Here is a 15,210-nt window from a genome sequence, read left to right on the forward strand (position 1 = left end):
CAGATTTCTTGATCTCCTTTTCCTTCTTGTCTATGTATTTTAAATATTAACAAGGATAGAAAGCTTTTTAACTCTGAGAAGGAAAGATGGTGAATCTAATAAATCATGGACATGTATGAAGTTGTTGAAAGAACAAAATTTATTTTAGAAGTGTTATTTAATACTAAATCATAGAATATAGAATCAACTGGGATTGACAGAGATTCTGTGTTATAATCTATACCTGGGTACTTCCTCTCTTGTAGAAATCTTAACATAGATCTTTAGACCTTGTGGACATTGCTAACATTGGATAATGATGAAACCTCCCCAAAAGCCATCCAATGCAAAGAGATATCTGTTTAATATTTTCATACTATTTAACTGTTCAGTTATGAATTGCCAACAGAGGGGCAAATGGGAATGAATGAAATGTCAATATACATATGTCATGCTCAATGTCTTGTAGAAGCTGAGGTATAAACACATAACTAAAAACATAGATCCTGAACAAATGAAGTGTGATAAAAACCCAATATCAGTATTTCACTGAAATCAGTTTAGAGTTTCATATTCAATATTTTCTTTTCAGAAAATGAACTAAAACATTTAGGGCCATTTTCTAAACATTATACTATAATGAAACATATTAGGATTTTTTTTTTTACCTTAAGAAATACATTAAATTTCTGGAAAGATATTCCAGATTTAGTATCCTAGGTTGTAACTTGGGAAATGTTCTCTTACTGTTTAAACTACCTATTCTGCACATACATAGATCTTTATGATGATTCAACAAAGAAAGAGACAGAACAATAACAAAGAGATGGTGAGATGGAGAGAGAAATATAAATCAAGAATTTAAGTTATTTGGAAAGATCCCATGTTGTTAGAGTCATGCTGGTTAGCATAAGTGGCTACTGACATGACCATTGACAAAGTGAGTTCATATTAGCAAAACTTCACTAACTGCATGTTTTGTAGGCAACTAAGAAGACCACAGCGAATGGAGGTCTTCAACTCCACCTTGGGAAGTGGCTTCATCTTGGTAGGAATTCTGAATGACGGTGGTTTTCCAGAACTGCTCTGTGCCATTATCAGAGCGCTGTACTTTTTAGCATTGACCAGCAATGGACTACTGCTGCTGGTCATCACCATGGATGCCCGACTCCACATGCCCATGTATCTTTTGCTCTGGCAGCTCTCTCTCTCATGTACCTCCTCCAACCATCAGTTATTATTCCTAAGACTGTGCTAGATTTTCTTCTCAAAGGTAACACTATCTCATTTGGGGGATGTGCCTTTCAGATGTTTCTGGCACTGACACTTGGTAGTGTAGAGGACCTCCTTCTGTCCTTTATGGCCTATGACAGGTATGTGGCCATTTGTCATCCTCTGAACTATACAATCCTAATGAGTCAGAAAGTCTGCCGTCTCATGATAGCCACTTCATGGATTCTTGCATCTCTCAGTGCTCTAGGATATAGCATGTATACCATGCACTATCCTTTCTGCAAGTCCAGGCAGATCAGACATCTCTTCTGTGAGATTCCACCCTTGCTGAAGCTGGCCTGTGGAGACACCTCCACATATGAACTCATGGTTGGGTGTGACTTTGCTCTTTCCTGCTCTTGCGGCCATCCTGACCTCCTACTCACTAATTCTGCTTACTGTGCTCCATATGCCATCAAATGAGGGCAGGAAAAAAGCCCTTGTCACCTGCTCTTCCCATCTGACTGTGGTTGGCATGTGGTATGGGGGTGCTATTTTCATGTATATGCTGCCTAGTTCCTTCCACAGCCCCAAACAAGACAATATCAGTTTTCTACATGATTGTCACTCCAGCTCTGAATCCCCTCATCTACAGCCTGAGGAATAATGAGGTTATTGAGGCTTTGAGAAGAGTCCTGGGAAAAAAGTTTTCAGTATATTCTACATTCTAGATATTTCTAATAGTTTATCCCTCCTAAAAATGAAAAGATTTCCACTAAGAATAAAATACTATTGATAAAATCAGGAGAGTAAAAATGTTGTTTGTTTGATAGATTATGAATGAGATACAACAAACCTTTTTTGGATATTATGTGGTATTTTATAAAATAAAGTCCTCCATACTTCAAATTATTTTCTAGTCTTTAAAAGTTATATATCATTTTCAAATGTAACTGCTTTAGTTAGAGTTTCAAATTGGCCTCACTTTACCACCTGGACATGGCCCCTGAGATTTCAATTCCTTGGACCAAGGAACCAGAAAACATAGTTTCACACAGGTAGCACATGTATTAATTGAAAAAGATTCTTCAGATTTGCCTAAATGTTAAAATAACTAATCTTGGCCAAAAATGAAATATTAAAGTGACTATTTTACTTAAGAAGTTTGCTTCATGTTCATTCTTTCTCTCTTTCTAATTATCCACATTCATGGAGATTTCTTTGATTTAATGAATGACCTTAAATTCTCTTCTCCTCTCTTCTCTCCTCTCCTCACCGCTCCTCTCCTCTCCAATCCCCCTCCACTCTCTTATACAATTTCCCTTCATCTTTTCTCTTTTCTTTCCTTTTCTTTTTTCAGCGAATTGAACACTTACCATTCTAGCCTGTGAATAATGCAAGCAGACAGTATTTGTCCAACACTCCTAACATAGTAAAATATCTCAACAACCACAAAGAATCCATATATTTACTGTTAGCCTAAATATAGACATTTTATAATCTGTACATCTCAAAATATCCTATACTACTCCACATGCCCACATTTTATAGCTTTTGTGTTGAACTGAAACATGAGACAGGATGGTAATCAGAAGTACAATCATCAATGAACGCTCTCATGGATATGGGGAAAGGAACTTTTTATTGGTAGGAGTATAAATTATCACAGCTGCTTTAGAAAACAGACAGAAGATTCTCAAAAATAAAAACCCTACAAATAGATCAATAAAGAATTTGAAGATAAAATAAATTTAAATTTGAAAAATAGGATAAAGGGGAATATGTTGTTCTTCTTAATGTAAATATGTAGTACTATATGGTTGGTATTGCTGTTTGTAGAAACTGATTCTTTCCTGTTTGTGTTAACAAAAAGAAAATATTATAACCCATCTAATATAGCACTAAACAAAGTTCTTATTAAGTTGAACTCATAGAAGGTGAAAATAAAACAGCTTGATATTAGCATAGAGATTATGCATGATTACTGAACAGCAAGATGACCATAGATTGCTATACTACTTAGTGCATTCATTCCATAAGCCAGAAGAAAGAATTTAGGAAGTATTCATCATAATCAATAAACATTTGAGGAGATAAATATATTAATATGATTTGAATAGTATAGAAGAAATACAGGTACAGAAACATACTAAGATATAAATGTGGGTTTGCTTTCTATGTAACAGTTAAAATCAATAAAAATGAGTTTTCAGGGAAAATAGAAGTTAATATCTTAGAAGTAAGTAGTATGAGTAAAATCTCGCACTCATTTAGATGAATTTCCCTCCATTTTTGAAGCTGTCACTCACTTTAATAAGCTGATATGTTCATGTAGAGGTTTGTTCACCTGCTGACACACAGTGAGATTCTTGTATTCTATGGTGGTCAAAGAGAGTGCTGTTGAAGAGCGTAGGGGAGAGTTTGGAAGAAAGGCAATGGGAAAGAGATATGATCAAAATGTGTTATATTAATGCATGAAATTCCCATTAAAAAGTATAAAAACAGTAAAAATTAAAAACCAGGAAAACCAATATATCACAAGGTGGTTGTGTTTTCTTCTAATGGTATTTTACTGTTAGGAAATAAATTATCAATACCTTTCTGGAAGAAAAAAATTATGTTTTTTAGAAATACTGTTTATCTTAATGAAGCTGGTACACTACCCACCCACTCCCACTTCATGACCCTGGTGTTCCCCTGTACTGAGGCATATAAAGTTTGCAAGACCAATGGGCCTCTCTTTCCATTGATGGCTGACTAGGCCAACTTCTGATACATATGCAGCTAGAAACACTAGCTCCAGGGGGTACTGGTTAGTTCATAGTGTTGTTCCACCTATAGGGTTGCAGACCCCTTTAGCTCCTTGGGTACTTTCTCTAGCTCCTCCATTGGGGGCCCTGTTCTCCATCCAATAGCTGACTGTGAGCCTCCACTTCTGTGTTTGCTAGGCCTGGCATAGCCTCACAAGAGACAGCTATATCCTGGTCCTTTCAGCAAAATATTGGTAGTATATGCAATTGGGAACAAAACACCCATGGAAGGAGTTACAGAGACAAAATTTGGAGCTGGGACGAAAGGATGGACCATCTAGAGACTGCCATACCTGGGGATCCATCCAATAATCAGCCTCCAAATGTTGACACCATTGCATATACTACCAAGTAACTTTATTCTTAACTGCTGATTGTAGGATGTTCCAGGGAAGACTATTATATTGCTTTTTTCTATTATTTTTTATTAGATTTTTCTTTATTTACATTTCATATACCATCTCCATTCCAGTTCTCTCCTCTAGAAATTCCTAGCCCATCTCCCCTACCTCTATAAGTGTGCTCATCCACCTACCCACTTCTGCCTTCCTGCCTTGGCATTCCCCTACACTGGGGCATCAAACCCCCTCAGGCCCAAGGACTGCTCCTCCCACTGATGTCCAACAAGGTGCTGTCACATATGTGGCCAGAGCCATGGGTCCTTTCATGTGCACTCTTTGGCTTGTGGTCCAGTCCCTGGGAGCTCCAGGGAGTCTGGCCAGTTCACATTGTTGATCATCCCATGGGGCTGCAAACCCTCTCAGCTCCTTCAGGTCCTTTTCCAACTCTTCCATTGCTGACTCCCCACTCACTCCAATGGTTGGCTGCAAGCATTCACCTCTGTATTTGTCAGACTCTGACAGAGCCTTTCCGGATACAGTCATATCAGGCTCCTGACACCAAGCAATTCCCAGCATCCATATTGGCATCCCAGTTTTACAATGGGACAGATCCCTGGGTGGGGCAGTCTCTGGATGGCCTTTCCTTCAGTCTCTGCTCCACACTTTCTCTCCATATTTACTCCTATGAGAATTTTGTTCCTCCTGCTAAGAAGCACTAAAGCATCCACACTTTGGTCTTTCTTCTTATTGAGCTTCATATGGACTGTGAATTGTATCTTGAGTATTCCAAAATCTTAGGCTAATATCCACTTATCAGTCAGTGAGTGCATACTGTGTGTGTTCTTTTGTAATTGGGTTACCTCACTCAGGATGATATTTTCAAGTTCCATCCATTTGCCTAAGAATTTCATGAAGTCATTGTTTTTAATAGCTGAGTATTACTCCATTGGGCAAAAGCAGCACATTTTCTGTATCCATTCCTCTGTTGAGGGACATCTGGGTTGTTTCCAGCTTCTGGCTATTATAAATATGGCTGCTATGAACATAGTGGAACATGTGTCCTTATTACATATTGGAGCATTTTCTGGTTATATGCCTAGGAGTGGTATAGCTGGGTCCTCAGGTTGTACTATGTCTAAGTTTCCGAAGAATTGCCAGACTGATTTCCAGAGTGGTTGTACCAGCTTGTAATCCCACCAACAATGGAGGAGTTCTTTCTCCACATCCTTGCCAGCAAATGCTGTCACCTGAGTTTTGGATCTTAGACATTCTGACTGGTGTAAGGTGGAATCTCAGGGTTGTTTTGATTTGCATTTCGCAGATGACTAAGAATGTTGAGCATTTCTTTTTCTTTTCTTTTCTTTTCTTTTCTTTTTTTTCTTTTCTTCTTTTTCTTTCTTTTTTTCTTTTTCTTTTCTTTTTGGTTTTTTTTTGTTTGTTTGTTTTTGTATTTTTGGGTTTTTTTGAGACCGGGTTTCTCTGTATAGTACGGGCTGTCCTGGAACTCACTTTGTAGACCAGGCTGGCCTCGAACTCAGAAATTCACCTGCCTCTGCCTCCCAAGTGCTAGGATTAAAGGCAGGTGCCACCACTGCCCAGCTGAGCATTTCAGGTGCTTCTCAGTCATTTGGTATTCCTCAGTTGAAAATTCTTTATCTCTGTACCCCATTTTAAATAGGGTAATTTGATTTTCGGGAGTCTAACTTCTTGAGTTATTTGTATATATTTAATATTAGCCCTCTATGTGATATAGGATTGGTAAAGATCTTTTCCCAATCTGTCGGTTGCATTTTTTGTGCTATTGACAGTGTCCTTTATCTTACAGAAAATTTGAATTATTTGAGGTCCCATTTGTTGATTCTTTTTTGGTCATTGTTGGTTTGTTTTTTTTTGTTTGTTTGTTTGTTTATGTTTTTTGTTTGTTTGTTTCTTGAGACAAGGTTTCTCTGTTTATTCCTGCCTGTCCTGGAACTTACTCTGTAGACCATGGTGGCCTGGAACTCAGAAATCTGCCTGCTTCTGCCTCCCAAGTGCTGGGATTAAAGGCATGCACCACCACTGTACGGGTCATTTGTCAATTCTTGATCTTAGAGCATAAGCCACTGGTGTTCTGTGAAAGAAATTTTCCCCTGTGAAAATGTGTTTGAAGCTTTTCCTCAATTTCCCTTCTATTAGATTCAGTGTATCTGGTTTTATGTGAGGTCCTTGATCCACTTAGACTTGAGCTTTGGACAGGGATATAAAAATGGATCAATTTGCATGCTTCTTCTTGTTGACCACCAGTTGAACCAGCACAATTTATTGAAAATGCTGTCATTTTTCCACTGGATGATTTTAGATCCTTTGCCAAAGATCAAGTGACCATAGATGTATAGGTTTATTTCTGGGTCCTCAATTCTATTTCATTGATCTACCTGCCTGTCACTATACAAATACCATGTGGTTTTTATCACTATTGCTCTGTAGTACAGCTTGAGGTCATGGATGCTGATATCCCAGAAGTTCTTTTATTGTTGAGAATAGATTTGGCTATCTTAGGTTTTTTGTTATTCCAAATGAATTTGAGAATTGCTCTTTCTAAATCTATGAAGAATTGAGTTGGAATTTTGATGGGGATTGCATTGAATGCGTAGATTGCTTTTGGTAATATGGCCATTTTTACTATATTAATCCTGCCAACCCATGAGCATGGGAGATCTGCCACAGACCCTCTGGGTCCCTGTGTCTGTGTAAAACGGGTCTCTAGAGTAGGTGGGCAAAGCTTAGGATTAAATTAACAAACAGACACACACAGGAGAGATTGTGTAGAATCTGAATGTAATCTCTGGCCGAGCATTAGACTATTTTATATTACAACAAATTATCAGGAGCTACAAATCACAATAAGACAAAGTATACTGAAATTTACCAGATACAAAAGAAAGGAATTTGCAGGAACTAGATAAATGTTTACAATAGAGATTAACAGCCCTGCCTAGGATCAGCCTAGTGATAGGCAAAAAGTTCACACTTTAGTGTTAATAGCACCAGGGGATTTTAACTCTTGACAGGCCTCAAGAATAATGTAGTGTCACAGACTCCTATATTCTTAGGCCTTGTAAAATCTTGTCTGGAGAATCCCCATTTATCAGGATAGTATATCAACTTGCTCTTGGCATGGAATGTAGCCTGTAGTAAAGATTTCTATCTCAGTGAGATTCCTAGTCTCTTTCTACAGACCAATTGAGTTAATGGCTCTGTTTTATTGTAGTGCTTAATTAGTTACTGAATAGGTTAAACTACCTTGCTGTAATCTGGGATCTTGGAACACTGGGGGAGGCTTTAGCTATGTCAGAATTCAATCTTAAAAGGCACTTATAATAAGGTAATACTAAATAGAGAGCACGTGGATCCATACACTAGACTAACTCGGGAGTGGAAAATTAATTTATGAAACAGAGGGGATGCCAGACTCCAGGAGGGAGTTTCCGTGAAACTCTTTTCCTCGTGGTCAGCTTCCAAGCTTCCGCTTGTCAAACTGACCCAACTGGAGACGTGGCTTTCGACAGACTCCACGAGGGAGCTTCCGTGAAACTCTTTTCCTCATGAGATAGCTTCCAAGCTTTCACCTGTCAAACTGAATCCACCAGAGTGCGTGACAGAGATCTTTCCATCATCTAAAGTCATCTTCCATTACTTCTTAAGAGACTTGAAGTTCTTGTCATACAAATCATTCACTTGTTTAGTTAGAGTCACACCAAGATATTTTTTATTGTTTGAGATTATTGTGCAGGGTGTCATTTTCCTAATTTCTTTCTCAGCCCATTTATCCTTTGAGTAGAGGAAGACTATGGATTTGTTTGAGTTAATTTTATATCCAGTCACTTTGCTAAAGTTGGTTATTAGGAATAGGCATTCTCTGGTGAAATTTTTGGGGTTACATAAGTATACTATCATATCAGGTGCAAATAGTGATAGGTTGACTTCTTTTCCAATTTTTATCCCTTTGATCTTCTTTTGTTGTCTAATTACTCTGGCTAGGACTGTGAGTACTATATTGATTAGCTAGGGAGAGAGTGGGAAACCTTTTTTGTAGCTGACTTTAGAGGGATTGCTTCAAGTTTCTTTCCATTTAGTTTGATGTTCACTATTTCTTTGCTGTATATTGATTTACTATTTTTAGGTATGGGCCTTGAATTCCTGATCTTTCCAAGACTTTTACCATGAAGGAATGTTGAATTTGTCAAATGCTTCCTCAGCCTCTAATAACATGATCATGTGTTTTTTTTTTTCCTTTGAGTTTGTTTATATGGTGGATTACATTAACAGAATTCATATATTGAACCATCCCTGCATTTCTGGAATGAAGCGTACTTGAGTATGATGCATGACTGTTTTGATCTGTTCTTCGTTTCAGTTTGTGAGAATTTTGAGTATTTTTGCATCGATATTCCAAGAGGAAGTTTGTCTGAAGTTCTCTTTCTTTGCTGGGTCTCTGTGTGGTCTAGGTATAAGCATAATTGCTGCTTAATAGACCAAATTGGTTAATGTTTCTTTTGTTTCTATTTTGTAGAATAATTTGAAGAGTGTTGGTGTTAGGTCTTCTTTGAAGGTATGACAGAAATCTGCACTAAGCCCCAGTGGTCCTGGGCCTTTTTTGGTTGGGTTCCTTTTAGTGGCTGCTTTTATTTCATTAGAGTTTATGGGAAGGTTTAGGTGGTTTATCTGATCCTGATTTATCTTTGATGCCCAGTATCTGTCTAGAAAATTGTCCATTTCATCCAGATTTTCCAGTTTTGTTAGGTATAGGCTTTTAGAGCAGGGTATGATGATTTTTTTTAATTTCCTCTGTTTCTGTTGTTATGTCTCCCTTTTCATTTCTGATTTTGTTAATTTGGATACTGTCTCCACCATGCCCTATGGTTAGTGTGGTTAAGGGTTTATCTATCTTGATTATTTTATCAAAGAACCAGCTCCAGGTTTTGTAGCTTCTTTGTATAGTTATTTTTGTTTCTCCTTGGTTGATTTCAGCCCTGAGTTTGATTATTTCCTGCCATCTAGTCTTCTTGGGTGTATTTGCTTCTTTTTGTTCTAGAGCTATCATGTGTGGTAGTAAGCTGCTTATATGTATTCTCTCCAGTTTCTTTTTGGAGGTATTTAGAGGTATGTGTTTTCTTCTTAGCACTGCTTTCATTTTGTCTAATAACTTTTGGTATGTTGTGGTTTCTTTTTCATTAAATTCTAAAAAGTCTTCAATTTCTTTATTTCTTCCTTGACCAAGTTATCATTGAGTAGGGTGTTCCATGTGTATGGGGGCTTTCTATTGTTTTTTGTTGTTATTGAAAGTCAATCTTAGTCTGTGGTGATCTGACAGGATGCATGAGATAATTTCAATCTTCTTATATCTGTTGAGACCTGTTTCATAACTGACTACATGGTCAATTCTTGAGAAAGTATCATGAGGTGCTGAGAAGAAGGTAATTCTTTTGTTTTAGGATGAAATGTTCTATAAATATCAGTTGGATCCATTTGATCCAGAGCTTCAGTTATTTCCACTGTGTCTCTGATTATTTTTGGTTTCCATGATCTGTCCATTGAAGAGAGTAAGGTGCTGAAGTTTCCCTCTATTTTTGTGTGAGGTGCCATGTGTACTTTGAGCTTTAGTAAATTTTCTTTTATGAATGTGTGTGTCCTTACATTTGGAGCATAGATGTTCAGAATTGAGAGATCTTCTTGGTAGAATTTTTTTCCTCTGACGGGTATGAAGTGTCCTTCCTTATCTTTTTTTATAGCTTTTAGTTGAAAGTCAATTTTATTTTACATTAGAATGTCTACTCCAGCTTGTTTCTTGGGACCGTTTGCTAGAAAAAAAAATTGTTTTCCAGCCTTTCACTCTGGGGTAGTGTTTCTCTTGACACTGAGCTCTATTTCCTGTATGCAGCAAATTCTGGGTTCTGTTTATGTATCCATAATGTTAGTCTATGGCTTTTTGTTGAGAAATTGAGTCCATGGAAGTTAAGAGATATTAAGGAAGAGTGATTGTTGCTTCCTGTTATTTTGTTCTTAGAGATAGAATTATGTTTGTGTTATCTTTTGGGTTTTTGAGAGAAGATTACTTTCTTGCTTTTCTAGGGTGTAGTTTCCCTCCTTGTGTTGAAGTTTTCCTTCTATTATCCTTTGTATGGCTTTATTTGTGGAAAAGTATTGTGTAAACTTGGTTTTGACATGGAATATCTTGGTTTTTCCATCTATGGTAATTGAGAGTTTTGCTGGGTATAGTAACCTGGACTGGCATTTGTATTCTCCGAGGGTTTGTATGGAATCTGCCCAGGATCTTCTAGCACTTGTAGTGTCTGTTGAGAAATCTTGTGTAATTCTGACAGGTCTGCCTTTATATATTCCTTGACCCTTTTCCCTTACTCATTTTAATATTCTTTCTTTGTTTTGTTCATTTGATGTCTTGACTAGTATGTGATGGGAGGAATTTCTTTTCTGGTCCAATCTATTTGGAGTTCTGTGCACTTCTTGTATGTTTATAGGCATCTCTTTCTTTAGGTTAGGGAAGTTTTCTTCTATAATTTTGTTGAAGATATTTGCTGGCCCTTTAAGTTGGGAATCTTCACTCTCTTCTACACCTATTATCCTTAGGTTTGGTCTTCTCATTGTGTGCTGGATTTCCTGGATGTTTGGGGTTTTGAGCTTTTTGCATTTTGCATTTTCATTTACTGTTGTGTCAGTGTTTTCTATGGTATCATGTGCCCCTGATATTCTCTCTTCTATCATTTGTATTGTGTTGGTGATGCTTGCATTTATGACTACTGATATCTTTCCTAGGTTTTCTAACTCTAGGGGTGTTTCTCTTTGTGATTTCCTTAATGTTTGTATTTCTAGCTTGAGATCTGGGATGGTTTTATTCAATTCCTTTACCTGATTGGTTTTGTTTTCCTGTAATTCTTCAAGGAATTTTTGTATTTCCTATTTCAGGAGTTCTATTTCTGTTTACCTGTGTTCTTCTGTATTTCTTTAAGGAAGTTATTTATGTCCTTCTGTTTTAGTCAGGGTTTCTATTCCTGCACAAACATCATGACCAAGAAGCAAGTTGGAGAGGAAAGGGTTTATTCGGCTTATACTTTCATACTGATGTTCATCATCAAGGAAGTCAGGACTGGAACTCAAGCAGGTGAGAAAGCAGGAGCTGATGCAGAGGCCATGGAGGATTGTTCTTTACTGGCTTGCCTCCTCTGACTTGCTCAGCCTGCTCTCTTACCAAGACTACCAGTCCAGAGATGGTACCACCCACAGGGGGCCTTTCCCCCTTGATCACTACTTGAGAAAATGCCTTACAGTTGGATCTCATGGAGGCATTTCCTCAAGTGAAGCTCCTTTCTCTGTGATAACTCCAGCTGTGTCAAGTTGACACAGAACTAGCCAGTACACCTTCTTAAATTCCTCTATCATCATCATGAGATGTGTTTTTAAATCAGAATCTTCTTTTCTGGTGTGTTGGGGTATTCAGGGCTTGCTCTGTTAGGGGTACTGCGTTCTGAAGATGTCAAGTAGTCTTGGTTACTTTTGCTTATGTTCATGTGCTTGCCTCTCACCATATGGGTATCTCTAGTGCTACCTGCTCTTTCTGCTTCTGACTAGAGCCTGTCCCTCCTGTGATCCTAGTTGTGTCAGAAATCCTCGGAGTCCAGCTGTCTCTGAGATCTTGTTATTCTGGGATCCTGAGATTCTGGGTGTGTCAGAGTTCCCGGGAATCAAGCTGGCTGTGGGATCCTGGTTTGACCAAGCCCCTGAGATTCTATCGAGTCAGGTCCCTGGAAGTCAAGCATTCTTTGGGTTTTGCAGGTGTGAGTGGGAAGCCAGAGCCCTAGGTCTTCTCTGGGCCCTGCCGCAAGCTGTAAGGAACCCATGCCTCTGGTTATGTGGGGATTTGTGTTTCCCTGGTTCCTGTGGAGGCCCCAATTACAACAGGTGTTATAAAAGATATGACCTCAACTGTGATCTTGAGTATGTCAGAGCTCCAATGGTTCTAACCACCTAAAAACCAAACAAGCCAATGAAAGACTGGGGTGTAGAGACTGAGGATTCACAACTGAGGAATCTTGAATGGTTGAGAAGAACCTAAAGAAATGTTCAGAATCCTTAGTGATCAGAGAAATCCATATCAAAATGACCCTGAGATTCCACCTACACCAATCAGAATGGCTAAGATCAAAACCTCAAGTGACAACACATGTTGAAGAGGATGTGGAGAAAGAGGAAGACTCCTCCATTATTAGAGGGATAGCAAAGTGGTACAACCACTCTAGAAATCAAACTGGAGGTTCATCAGAAAATTAGAACTAGATCTACTGGAAGACCCAGCAATAACAATCTTGTGAATATACCCAAAAGTTGTCCCACCATACCACAGGGGAACATGTTCTAGTATATTCGTTGTGTTCTTATCTGTGGTAGCCAGAAACTGGAAACAACCTAGATGTACCATGACAGAAGAATGGATACAGAAATGTGGTTCATTTACAAAATGCAATACTACACAGCTATGAAGAAGGAGGATGTCCTGAGTTTTGCAGGCAAAAGGATGGAACTAGAGATATCATCCCGAGTGAGGTAACTCAAACCAAAAATAACATGCATGGTATGTACTCATTAAAAAGTGAATATTAGCCAAAATGTACAGAATACTCAAAATAGAGCCCACAGGACTCACAAAAGTCAACAAGCTGAAGAACCCAAATGAGGATGCCTCAGTCCCATTTGGGAGGGAGAAGAAAACAATCACAAGGGGAGAGGGAGGGAGGGAACGTGGAGGAAAAGTGGACGGGGGGGGGGGGGGTTTCTGGGGAAGAGGGCAACCTGATCTGGTATTGGGTGAGGGAAAAGGACTGAAGCCCTGAGGACCAGCAGAAAGAATGGAAACAGGCATCCTTGAAAATTATGAGGTTGGGGGACTCTCCAGGATGCACCAGAGACCTGGGAGGTAATAGACTCTCAGGATTCAAACAGAGGGACCTCAGAAGAAATGCCCAGCAGTAGGGAGAGTGATCTTATAGAGTCCATCTCCAGCAGAAAGACAAGGCATCAAGTGAGAGAGGGTGTTGCCATCCCACAGTTAAAATTCTGACCCATAATTGTTCCTGTCTGAAAGAACTCCAAGAATGGAAATGGAGAGTAGCCTGAGGAAAAGAAGGCCCAACAACAGGCCCTACGTGGGATCCAACTCATGGAGAGGTCCCAAGGACTAACACTATTTTTGAGGCTATGGAGTGAACACAAATTGGACTTATTGTGACAAAACTCCAGAATAACCAACAAGCAGCTGATAAAATCAGAGGCAGATATTTGCACACAACCAATGGACAGAAGCTACTGATCCCTGTGGTTAAATTAAAGAAAGTCTGGAAGAAAATGAAGAAGAAGATGACCCTGTAGAGGATCAGCTCTCTCAATTATCCTGGACTCCCGAGATCTCTCAAACACTGGACCACTAGCCAGGCAGCATACACCAGCTGATATGAGGTCCCCAACACACATACAGCAGAGGACCACTGAGTCTTGGTTTAATCAGAGAAGAAGCACCTAACTCTCAAGAGATTGGAGGCCCCAGGGAGTAGAGTGGTCTGGTTGGGTGGGGGGGCTGGTGGGGTGGAGAAATCCTCATGGAGACAAGGGTATGAGGAGGATGTATGGAATGTTGAATAGTCAGAGGGTGGATTGGAGTCCGGGGGAATGAAATCTGGACTGTAAATAAATGAAGAAAGCAAGGAAATAAAAGAAAAGAAGAGAAAGAAGAGAAGAGAAGAGAAGAGAAGAGAAGAGAAGAGAAGAGAAAAGAAAAGAAAAGAAAAGAAAAGAAAAGAAAAGAAAAGAAAAGAAAAGAAAAGAAAAGAAAAAGAACACATCAAAACAATCATCCACCATGATCAAGTAGGCTTAATCCCAGGGATGCAGGGATGGTTCAATATATGGAAACTGTTAATATAATCCACTATATGGACAGAAGCTACAAACTCAAAGAAAAATATACATGATCATCTCATTAGATGTTGAGAAAGCATTTGACAAAATTCAACAGCGTTCATGGTAAAAAGTCTTGGCACGATCAGGAACTCTAGGCCCATACCTAAACATATTAAAAGCAATATACAGCAAACCAGTAGCCAACATCAAACTAAATGGAGGCAACCTTGAAAAAATCTCTCTAAAATCAAGGACTAGATAAGGCTGCCAACTCTCTCCCTATTCAATATAGTACTCTCTATAGCCAGAGCAATTAGACAACAAAAGGTTGGAAAGGAATATAAATTGGAAAGGAAGAAGTCAAAATATCCCTATTCACAGATGATAAGGTTGTATACTTAAATAGTCCCAAAAATTCCACCAGAGAACTCCTAAACTTGATAAACAACTTCAGCAAAGTGGCTGGATATAAAATTAACTCAAACAAAGCATTTGCCTTCCTCTACTCAAAAGATAAATAGGCTGAGAAAGAAATTAGGGAAATGACACCCTTCATAATTGTGACAAATAATATAAAGTACATGTGACTCTAACCAAGCAAGTGAAATACCTGTATGGCAAGAACTTCAAGTATCTGAAGAGAGAAATGGAAGAAGATCTCAGAAAAATGGAAAGATCTCCCATGCTCATGGATTGGCAGGATTTATCTTTGACAAAGGAGCTAAAATCATCCAGTAGGGCAAAAACAGCATTTTCAATAAATTGTGCTGGTTCAACTGGTGGTCAACAAGTAGAAGCATGCAAATTGATCCATTTTTATCTCCTTGTCCAAAGCTTAAGTCCAAGTGGACCAGGACTTGAGATCTCTTATTAAATGTAGGTTTAAAAATCTAAAGTCTTTATCATACAAAGGAACTATT

General features: G+C 38.6%; 1 pseudogene; it reads left to right on the forward strand.

Moving 5' to 3' along the window:
* Positions 1–985: 985 nt before the first annotated feature.
* On the forward strand, positions 986–1,922 carry LOC110298936 (olfactory receptor 2AG1-like; annotated as a pseudogene).
* The last annotated feature ends 13,288 nt before the right edge of the window (positions 1,923–15,210 follow it).

The sequence above is a fragment of the Mus caroli genome, unplaced genomic scaffold (assembly GCF_978045245.1).
Source record: "Mus caroli unplaced genomic scaffold, Mus_caroli_1 scaffold_8, whole genome shotgun sequence".
Taxonomy (NCBI): Eukaryota; Metazoa; Chordata; class Mammalia; order Rodentia; family Muridae; genus Mus; species Mus caroli.